General features: G+C 33.8%; 1 long non-coding RNA gene across 2 annotated transcripts; it reads right to left on the bottom strand.

Annotated features, from left to right (window-relative positions):
• Positions 1-3,575: 3,575 nt before the first annotated feature.
• On the bottom strand, positions 3,576-5,375 carry LOC104121654 (uncharacterized). 2 transcript variants are annotated; one of them, XR_011409850.1, is made up of 4 exons: positions 4,830-5,375; positions 4,686-4,725; positions 4,112-4,156; positions 3,576-4,017 (listed from the first exon to the last, which is right to left on the bottom strand). It is a non-coding gene; the product is annotated as an uncharacterized lncRNA (long non-coding RNA). The 2 variants fall into 2 exon arrangements; XR_691982.3 differs by having other exon boundaries at positions 3,576-4,725.
• Between the last annotated feature and the right edge of the window lie 6,132 nt (positions 5,376-11,507).

The raw sequence follows: 11,507 nt of genomic DNA, 5'->3' as shown, positions 1-11,507 counted from the left end.
AGACTCTGCTAAACTTGCTTATGATTCGTAACACCTATGAATCTAGAGCTCTGAGACCTACTTGTCACGACTCCAAAATCCTACCTAAGGAGGTCGTGATGACACCTAGTCTCTAATACTAGGTAAGCCTAACATTCATTGATAGCTTAACAGAAATAACAAATTAAGATAATAAAATAAACCAATAAGGCTCATAATAACTCCAAAGCTCAACATCAGTAACAAACTCCCACAGAACAGGTGAAACTGAGTAATAAGCTCTACAAAAATATACAAAAATCTCTAATACAACACTGTCTGAAAATAGGAATAACAACAGTAAAGGGAATAACAGAAGGTGACTTCGAGGCGTGCGAGCATCAGGCAGGTATACCTTGAAGTCTCCGGAAAACAACTTTAAGATCACTGGTGTTCAGCACGAACTGATGTACCTGGATCTGTACAAAAATGTGTAGAAGCATAGCATGAGTACACCATAATGGTACCCAGTAAGTATCAAGCCTACCTCGGTAGAGTAGTAACTAGGCCAGGTCAAGACACCTACTAGGATAAGAAAACTGAATAGAATATAGTATAGTCTAATAATGGAAAGCGGGGAAATAAATGACAATAAAGCAGTACAATAATGTAAGCTAACAACAAAATCTAAGGTGGTAAAGACAACAAGAAGTGAACACATAATGAGAGCAACGAAAAATCAAATATGAAGAAGAACTATTCAACCAATAAGCCTTTTTAACATATAATGTACAACAAGAATCACAACTGAGGTACCACACCTCACAAATCTCATTTCACAAGTCACAATCAAAATTCTCATTATATCACCGCGTGAGCCTTGTATTTATTTTGAAAACGTTTCTCCCGAAATAGCTACACGCGTTTTAGCCCCTTATCTCACCGCGTGGCTTCAAGTAATTTCCTTACTAGCAACGCACATATTAATCCCACCTTATATCACTGCATGCGTATCAACCCCTATCCTTATACCACCGCATGCGTATTAATATCACAACACAATAATAAACTCGTACCACATGTACCCATATGCCACAACACTTGCCAAAAATCAATAATACCAAATATTACCACAACATATAGCCCACGGGCCAACCAACAATGTGAACAAGAATCTAAATAAAACAAAATAAAAGAGGAATACCCAATAAGGAAGGATATTATAACAATCAACAACTTGAAATAAGAATAATTTAACAATAAAAGAGGTAACAAGACAATAAGAGAGATAACAACTTCAACTAAAGCGTACAAGAACAAACTTGACAATAAAGGATAGGACATATGCTAACAATATCAAATAGAGCATGTGAGAGAAAATTGAACAATGGAAGATATAACATGTTAAGACAAATTTCAATTAAATGCATGGAATAAGTCTAAAAGTTTAAACCTCTCAAAATACGACATATAAATCCGTGTACACATTCGTTACCTCGCGTACACACTCGTTACCTCGTGTACACGTCTTTCACATTATACAAATAACACAATCAACCCAAATCCTAAGGGGTAGTTTCCCCCACACAAAGTTAGATAAGATACTTACCTCCAATAAGCTAAATCAATCCACTAATAAGCCCTTTCCGCGCAAATCCAACTCCAGACAGCTCGAATCTAGCCAAAATAATATAATACCATAAATACAAGCTATAGCAAGCAATTTCAAGTAATAAGGTTTCAATCTTTAATGGAAATCAAAACGTCAATTCAAAAAGTCAATCCCGAGCCCGCACCTCGGAATCCGGCCAAACTTACAAATCCCAAACACCATTCCGATACGTGTCCATCCACACCAAAATTATCCAATTTTGACCTCAAATCAACCTTCAAATCTTCAATTTATGGTTTAGGAAATGTTTTACAAAAAAATCCTCAATTTCTCCAATTTAATTCACTGATTAAATAATAAAAACGATGATGGATTCACGAATAATGAACAAATCCGAGTAAAAAATACTTACCCCGATCCAATCCTTGAAAATCCCTTCTAAAATCTCCCAAAATCGAGCTCTCTAACTCAAAAAGTAAGAAATAAAATAAAACCCTTGATCTAACCTATTCCTGCCCAGCGATTTCCGCATCTGTGGTCCATTAGTTACTTCTGCGGCTCCGCATCTACAGAAAAACATTGCAATGCGGTATCTCATTAAGCCCAGGAATTCTGCTTCTGCGAACCCGTATGCGCATCTGCGCGTCCGCTTTTGCGGAACATGACCGCACCTGCGGTCCCTTGCCAACAGTCCAATACTCGCTTCTGCGAAGAAATCCGCTTCTACGGTTGCATACCTACGCGCACATCTCCCCACCTGCGGACCCAACCCCCAGGCCCTAACATATATCTGCGGCCCAACTATCGCAGGTGCGATTGCACTAGCACTCAACAGGCTTCAGCAATGTCCTAAGCCTCCAATTTGGTCCGAACTCAATCCGAAACATACCCGAGTTCCCCGAGACCCCTTTCGAACATACCATCAAGTCCAAAAATATAACACGAACCTACTCGAGACCCTAAATCACACCAAACAACATCAAATCTACGAATCATACCTTAATTCAAGCCTAATAAACTAATGATCATTTAACTTCTAAAACTAACGCCGAATCACATCAAATTAACTCCGACTGAGCTCAAATTTTGCATGCAAGTCCTAAATGACACAACAGACCTATGCCAACTCTCGAAACCACAATCTGAACCCGATATCAATAAAGTCAACCCTAGATCAAACCTATTAACTTTCTAACTTTCACCAAAAAGTACAAAATCAACCCACAGACCTCCAAATCAACATCCGAACATATGCCTAAGTCCATAATCACCATACGAAGCTATCGAAATCATCAAAACTCCATTTTGGAGTCGTCTACACAAAAGTCAAACTCCGGTCAACTCTTCTAACTTAAGTTATCAACTTTGGGACTAAGTGTCCCAATTCACGCTGAAACTCACCCGAAAACCAGACCAACTATCTCGACAAGTCACATAACCACAAATGAACAAAAAAGAGGCAATAAATTGAGGAATGGGGGCTACAATACTCAAAACGACCGGCTGGGTCATCGTAGAAGTGGTCGAAAAATAGATGGTTGTAAAATATTTTCGATCGAAATGGTCGGAAATTTTCGACCGTTTTGGTCGCAAAGAGGAAAAATCAGGGTGACTAGATAAATTCAAAACATGCGATCAATTTGGTCGGTAAATTTGCGACCGATTTGGTTGGTAAATTTGCGACCTAGTCGTTCGCTTATTTAAAAATAAATATTAATAAAACGTAACGAGTTCCAACCGATTTGGTCGGTATATTTAGTATTAATTAAAATTATATTCGTCATTTCCGACCAAATCAGCCGAAAATATTAAAATTAATTTAATAAATAATTAATATTTCCAATCACCTCAGTAGAAAATCTAGGAATTGTCAGTTATAAATTTCGACTACAGTGGTCGAAAATCGGAAGCAAATTTCTGATAAATTTCACTAGAATTCTGCTGTATTTTAAGCTACACCACCTGCCAATTCAAAATCAATCATTCAACCTAATATATATCAAAATTGCTCAATCAATTGAACCTAAAATATCAAATATTAAACTAGTAAATATTACAACACCTTCAAACAAGTGTAAACGCATTTATTAAGACATATTAAAGTCTAAAAGTTTCAACCAAATGATATTCAAGTCTAAAACACATAATCCAAGTCTAAAACCAACCAAGTCAAAAGTAGTCATGTCTAAATATCATGATCATTCCAAATTACTACTCCTCGTCGATTTCAATCTCCCCATTGTTAGATTCCTCCATTGTACGTTGGTTGCCATGCTTTTCCATGAATATACGCATCATACTTATTATTTCTTGAGTAATGTTTCATTGTTGTGTTAATTCATTGATTTATGTCTGCATAGTCTCAATTTCTTCAGGTGAAGCAGAAGCACCACTGAGTAATGCAGTTGGACAACTGGACAATGGTTGTACTTCAAGTTTGACTCTATCTTTATTTATTTTCATGAGAATCAAAAAAAAGTAAAATGAGCAAGAGAAGAAACATACAACTTGTGCAAAATAATATTACTAAAAAAGATATACCTTTATTTACTCCACCGGCTGCCTGTCTCCATATTAAAGTCATATCTTCGGACGATAGTTGGAAAATATAAACTATAGTTATACTTTTTTTGATTAAAAGTTAAGTATTTAAGCTTGCACACAAATCTTTCCTTTGTTTCCTATCCCAACTTAAATAGAAAATCAAAGCACAAGACACAAAATTCAAACAACATTTATTCCTAATTTAATAACATATGTAAATTACAATGTGAAAATAAAGTCAAGATTGAATAGTTTTATTTCTAATTCCAGAATATATATAAATTACAATACAAATTGAAGATTTCTCCTATTGAAAAAAAATCTATCTCAAATTTCATTCACTTCTAATTTTTTTATCCAAAGGAAGCTTAATTTTCATGTTACTCAAGGCTCTGAACCATAGTTATTCAAGGTTAAAGAATAACTTATTCTTTCATTTCAACCCTAATTTCAATTCTAATCTTATCAATATTCAAACTAAAAAAAAAATACTAATTTTAATTACAATACAAACAAAAAGAAAAAATATAGTAACATTCAAGGCTGGAGAAGGAATGAAGGAAGAACTTACCTCGCCGGAGAAGATGCACACCGCCGAATTACTCCACTGCCTGAAAAAGAAAAAAATTAATTGAAAAAGGGTTAAAGAATCTGGCCGCTAAAGGGATGAGTGAGAGAGGGAGGGAGGGAGAAAGTGAGATAGAGAGTGGTATACCGTCAGAAATTTGAGTAAAGGTGGGCGACGACGATTCACAGTTGGCGAGGTGACCAAATAGTGTAATAGAAGAGAAAGAAAAAAGAATAAAGGGGTCAGGGCAGGGTTATAAATAGCATTTCCGACGGATCGGTCGGTAAAAAAATTAAAATTCAAAATTTCGCTATTTTTCCGATCGATTTGGTCGGTTATATACTGACAGGATATTTTAAAATGGTTTCCGACCAAATCGTTTGGAAAAACTAAAAAAATAAATATATATATTTTATTAATTTCCTATCGTTTCAGTCGAAAAGTTAAAACTGGTTTGACTTTCAAGCACCGACTCAATCGGTCGCAAACAACTTTTCCGATTTTTTGCGCCAAAACTTTGTGACTAACATTGTCGGAATATGGTCGAAATATTATAATAAAAAAATTGAACAATATTTTTTTTTTGCTTTTCCGACCGAAACCGTTGGAAATTTCCGACTATAATTTTCGGTCGGAAAGTTTCGCTCGGAATTCTCTATTTTTTAGTACTGTCAACCCTTTTACTGCTTTACAAGTTGCTAGTCTTTGCGGAAAATATATATATATATATATATATATATATATATATATATATATATATATATATATATATATATATTACATGGGTTGCCTACTAGCATTGTCATTGATAAGGATAAAGTGTTCTTGAGTTTGTTTTGGGGTAAAACATTTACCCGTTTATACTAAATCAATAACTAAATGACACTTAATCTAACTACAACTATTAGTGGTTAATCATAGTTAACTTTTATTTGTTTTGCACATAATCTAAAATAATAATTAACTATACTTAATAATCTAGCTAGATATTCTATTAGTTTTTCTTTATTCTTTAACTGGACAAAGATTCTATGCTTTTGATATTCTAATACTAGTAAAACAATAAAATTATTTGCATAAACACTTAAATTAATCATCTTTTTTCAATTTCTTCTTCCCACAGAACTTAAACAATTAGCTAAAGTAAATCAAGATAAACAAATTTACTCCTGGCGACCTTACATTGACCAGTTAGTCATTACTGGTAAGAAAGCTATTTCCAAGGATTAAAATATTTTTAAGTTATGGTTTTTGCAGTCTTTCGTTCATTCGTAGAACTATTGTAGAAAAAGACAAGATTTTGCGTAAGTATTTGACAAAGAAATAGGATTAGAACTTAGAAAAAGTTGGGGAGAAAGAGGATAAGGACTATGAATCTCTATACAGTTACTTCAGTACATAATAATCAAGCCAGAAGATGTAGCATGAATGCTAAGAGGATGATTACGGTGAAATAAAACAAAGATGATGAGCGAAACCAAAAAAATTGAAACGTTAGTTATTATGATTTTACTAATATTTTTTTAAATTTTTTATTCATTAAAAATAAAACTCCTAAAAGACCTCATTTTCTCTCCTAAAATTAATTTAACTGCACTTAATGTAAACACTTAGTAAATATTTACCTCTTTTTAGAAGGAATTGTTTAAAGGACCGAAAACTGAGTTGGCGTTTAGCCCACGCTATCACCCTCAAATTGATGGGCAAACTAAAAGGGTAAACAAGTATGTGGAAAACTATTTGAGATGCATGAGTGGGCACAACCCAAGGAATAGCGTAAGTGGCTGCTTAGGCTGAATTCTGGTATAATTCCAATTACCCAACTTCTAACAAAATGGCTCCATTTAAGATTTTGTATTGATATGATACACCAGAAATATCTTTTGAGCTGGTGGCTCAGTCCATAGTGGCAGTAGTGGATCAGTGGCAACAAGAAAGGCAAGTGATGGGCTCAACGGAGGATGAAGTTCTGCAAATAAAAACGGAAAAATGACACTGTATAGCTGCTGTAAAAATAATAGCCGAAAAATATATAAAATTTATATATTTTATATATATATATATATACATTTTGTATGTTATATACAACAATTATATAAATTTTATATATTTTTTGGACAACAGATATAAATAGTTTCCGGCGCGGGCTAAAAGTAATAATAGCCCAATAAAAACAGAAATAAAAGGAAGTATGAAGTTGGGGATTGGGGATTGGGTTTACATTAAATAATAGGCCCAGTTGTTTAATTTTTGCCTTGTATATTTTTTTGGTTATTATGTTCGGCCCATTTGTTTTGGCCCATATATTTTCCTTCTTTATTTTGCTAATGTAACCAAAATTGGAAAGATCATGAAATATAGAAAACCTAACTTCTACCCCAATTTTCTCCTCTTCTCTCTCTCTCTTTCTCTTCTTTGCAGCTATTTCACAATTTGAGCTCACTCACACCTCAAAGTTGTGATAGATTCAAGTGTAATGTTTTTTTTCCTTTTCTCTGAGTTCTCTTGTTAGAATTTTTGGTTCCATCACTGCATATGGTTGTCACTTGTGGCCCTGTAGGGCTTGTAGCTAGCTTTCCGCAATAACGAAATAGTCTTCTTCAGTAATTTGTCTTTTTGTTTAGCCTCTTGGTTATTTAATACCAATATTTGGCTCTCAGGTGCGTCATGATTAAACACATGCTTTTATTGAGTTTAAATTAATAATTATTGGGAACGATAACTTGCATATTAGCAACCATTTTATACTTCACAAAATTTTCTTGTTGCATTTCTTTAATGATGTTTAGTAAAGTAGCACTGTCCATTGGTGTCTATGAGGGGGCAATTGCACTTAAATATAGGTTAACCATTATCATTGTAGGCTCAACATATATCAGTTTGGGAAGAATGGAGGAACAGAATTCGTGTTTGCTCTTTTTGTTCTAATTCCAGAAGGAGAAAAGCTAATTGCTTAATATGAGCACTTTTGTTCCTTTAATTATTGGTAAAATTTTGATTTTGGTCCTTGTGATACATAACTCATTACAGTTTACCTTCAATTAATTAAAATGTGTATTTTTGGTCCATTTATGTAAGAAATTTGTTGTACTTGAACAATTTTTAGAACTATCGCACCCTCAAATATGGAGTAATAATACAATCTTAATGTAATACAAGTATAATTAAATGGTGCAACGGTTAATAATTCTGTATATTTGTGAGTATTCATGATCAAAGGGATCAAAAATGCGCAAATCAATTAATTGAAGGTTAAATGTGCTTCATCGGATATTACAATGACTAAAATCAGAATTTACTTGTAACTGAGGACTAAAAGTGCTATTAAGCACTCATAACTCTTTAAGTCATTCGATCTATAAAGTTCAAGAAGAGAATTAAATGGAGAAGAAATCATCGGATTTGATATTAGTCTTTACTTTAGAAGTTTAAATGAAACAGAATTATTTAAGATATTCTCTCTGTTCTCAAATTTGATTTACTGCGGTACTCGTCTAATCTTCGTTTACACTTCGTGTTTTCCTGCAAATAAATTTCACTATTGAAAAACAAAAAGGTTAGGATAAGAGGCTGAATGAATAACTTAAATATCTAATCCTATTTTTACAATTTATAGCTACGCCAGAAAGCTCATCCTTTTCACCAAATTTTGTTCTAACTAATCTAGCGTGAAAGACCCTCTAATTTGACTTTCAGAGTTAAGAAGAAAAAAAATAATTAAGAAAAAACTTTTAAATCTGTTTTGTTTGGACTATAAAATTACTTATGATTATTTAATCAGACGACTATCAATGAATCGATTTTATGTAAGTCCTTGTCTTTTTTTCTTCTACTTACAATTCTCTTTTTTCCCCCTTTTTAATAATACGTGTGTCCAGGTCAGTACATACCTGAACACCTACACTACTTTATCCTGTATCAGTTGCCTTTCCTAGCATAATGATCGAACAACTTTGCCAACTAAACTTTAGACAAATGAGTAAAATCACCTAATGTTTCTTATTTTTATAGTAGTTTAGACTCTAAACGTTTTATAATTTTTATTAAATATATAGACTATTAAGCCATATTTTTTAATTTCATTGTGCAATTATCTCGAAAACTCAAAGTAGGGTTTCACTTTGATAACTACTCCATTATAGTGGCCTCTACAATGTCTTGTAGATCAAGGCAATTGATTGCACAAGCTCCATGAGGAAGGGGTATTTCCCAGACATTTTAAAATGGAAAGATTAAGATAAAGCTGAATTATCTTATCTGCAACAGTACTCTTGACCATTTTGTATAGTTTTTTGCCGTGCCATATAATTTAATTTGATGGACCCTCCTAGTCATAATCTCAAATAATACTAGTTATATTATATTCTGATCCAAAAGTAAATAGAGAAAAGAAATTTATATAGTGGATGGCGGCTGGTTTTTAAGTAGAAATTTGGGTGATAGCTTGCTTTCGGATCTTGTTTGGCCCCCAACATTTGGACCCACAGAATCCTATTGTTCCTTCATATTAATATTTTGTTTGACTCTTTGTTTTTCATTTTCTTTAAGGAACTTTGGTATTCATTTTGCCGCGGGGAGTTTGTGGTTTTGTTCTTTGTTTAATACTCCCTCCGTTCAATTTATATTAACTAATTTTACTCGGCACGGAGTTTAGAAAAAAAAAAGGAAGATTTTTGAAACTTGTGATCTTAAAAATTTAAGGGGTAAAATTTATGTGGGGTTATGACATTTGTGTGATTATAAAAACTTTTCATTAATAATAAAATAAGTAAAATGAAGAGTTTAAAATTATATTTTTTCTAAATTTAGAGATGTGTCATTTATTTAGGAACAAATTAAAAAAAAAATACCTCCTCTAATTTAAAACAGAGCGAAGTTGGATTAATTTATTCGCCAAAATATTAAAGAGGGGAAGTGATAGGAAAAGGCATATAGTAAAAAGAGAAAGATCATTCATTATATGAAGGTCGGGGTCTTCCGTTGAACAAGTAGACCGCAACCTTTTCTTGCTTTTTACTTTTTTGGTTTTTTGGGGGCGCGGGGAAGGGTTCTTTGATTATTATATGAAGGAAGAAAGCAGATATCAAACGAGAAGATCAAGCAAATATGTTGTACTGAGTTATGGTTCGATTGAACCATTACTAGTATCTTCCTTCTTCCTTCTTGATAATTGAATATCTTAGTTGAATAATCCCTCGTCAAATTAGGGATCACCTCAAATTACGATTTAAGCTTGGTAGTAGTGTAATTTTGATGACCTATGAACTCGTATGTAACGATTTATTAGGTCATTATTTTGTGTAGCTTCTAAACTTAGCAACTGAACTGATTGAACGAGAAAACATATTTCTAGCTTCAAAAATCTTGAAATGTAACGTGCGTCGTGGATCTTTTTACTATTAGATGTCAAAGTAGTATAATCCATGGTTTGAGTTCCATCGAAAGGTGCTTGTTATTGGATAATTACAAAAAAGAAAAACATATAATATGGTCCATATGTGGATGAATATTACATATAAGAAAAACAAAGGGAAAAATGTAAATTAAATTAAGAAATGAAGTCATTACTGTTTACCCGTAAAGCGATACAGTTGAATTTGTTACGTGATTTATAGACAAACGAATTGATTTGATCCAAAAATGATGAATAAATAAGATTAAAAGTAAGACTTAGCGTTAAAATCAAAGGAAATGGTAGTCCCGACTCCAGGAGCGATGCTTCCTAGGACAAAAATAAGAACAATATGCAAGAACAAGTAAAGTTATCTTATTTAGCTTGAGAATAGAATGTAACATAAGTTTTGCCCATGATTTCGTCTTCCTACAATGGTTGTTGAAAGTACTATTTATAGCTATACCTAGAAAATATGATCCTAGGATCATGCCACTAACAATAAAGGGGGCCATTGATGAATATGTAACGGCAGTCCATGAAGGCCAAAATTCTCTACAAAGGCTACCTATTTAATACTAGAGAATATTTTTCATCAAATGTCATCTGGTGACAAGCATTCAACCCGCACACGTTGATTAGCTCCCTTAGGGGCCTATCAGATGTCAACTACATCTGTTGTTCCCGGTCTTGGTTCTTACTCGATTCTCTTCCGCCTGTCTCCGGTTCCACGTGTCACGTTATCATTCGATCATTTAATATTAATCGATTTTACCCTATACAGATAGTCCCCCTGTTTTTCGGTGGTATATCTTTGTGTCACCGGGAAGTTGGTGAAGATCCCTTTCTTAGCGGGAAATCTTCTGAAAACCTTCTGAACAGACTCTGACGCTTGACAAGACGCACGTCTTCTCGCATTTAATACCACGAATACGTATTGTCCCACGATTCAATAATATTTTCGCCGGTTCTCGAGGTAATCGTGACTACGATTGTAGCCGTCTATATCTTTACTTATACTCATCATATTACCTCTTTCACTTCTAATATTTTCATAAGTTCACTATTTTCTCTACACTTAACATTTTTCTACTTTCATCTCTTTCCGATTTTCTTCAAAACCTCCACCGCCTTCTTACTATTATGGTTTCCTTTACTGAGTCTTTTGAGAACTCTGGTCTTCTCTTCGATGGATGCCCGAAGAGAAGCAAAGATAAATAGGTTGATGTTGATGCTGATCCTCTCACAGTAAGAACCATCATACCCAAACACTTGAGTACTGTTAATGACATCCAAGAGAAGTTCCCTTATGTGAATCCTCGAACTTGGGCTGTTAGCAGGTATCCCTCTTCTATTCGCCCTTCCAGTATTCCTATTGTAAAGTAGGATTGTAACTGCCCAGACCTAAATATCATTGCTCCTCACCTGGTGGA

This window comes from Nicotiana tomentosiformis, chromosome 7 (assembly GCF_000390325.3).
Source record: "Nicotiana tomentosiformis chromosome 7, ASM39032v3, whole genome shotgun sequence".
NCBI classification, from domain to species: domain Eukaryota; kingdom Viridiplantae; phylum Streptophyta; class Magnoliopsida; order Solanales; family Solanaceae; genus Nicotiana; species Nicotiana tomentosiformis.
This window is presented reverse-complemented; position numbering and strand designations above follow the sequence as displayed.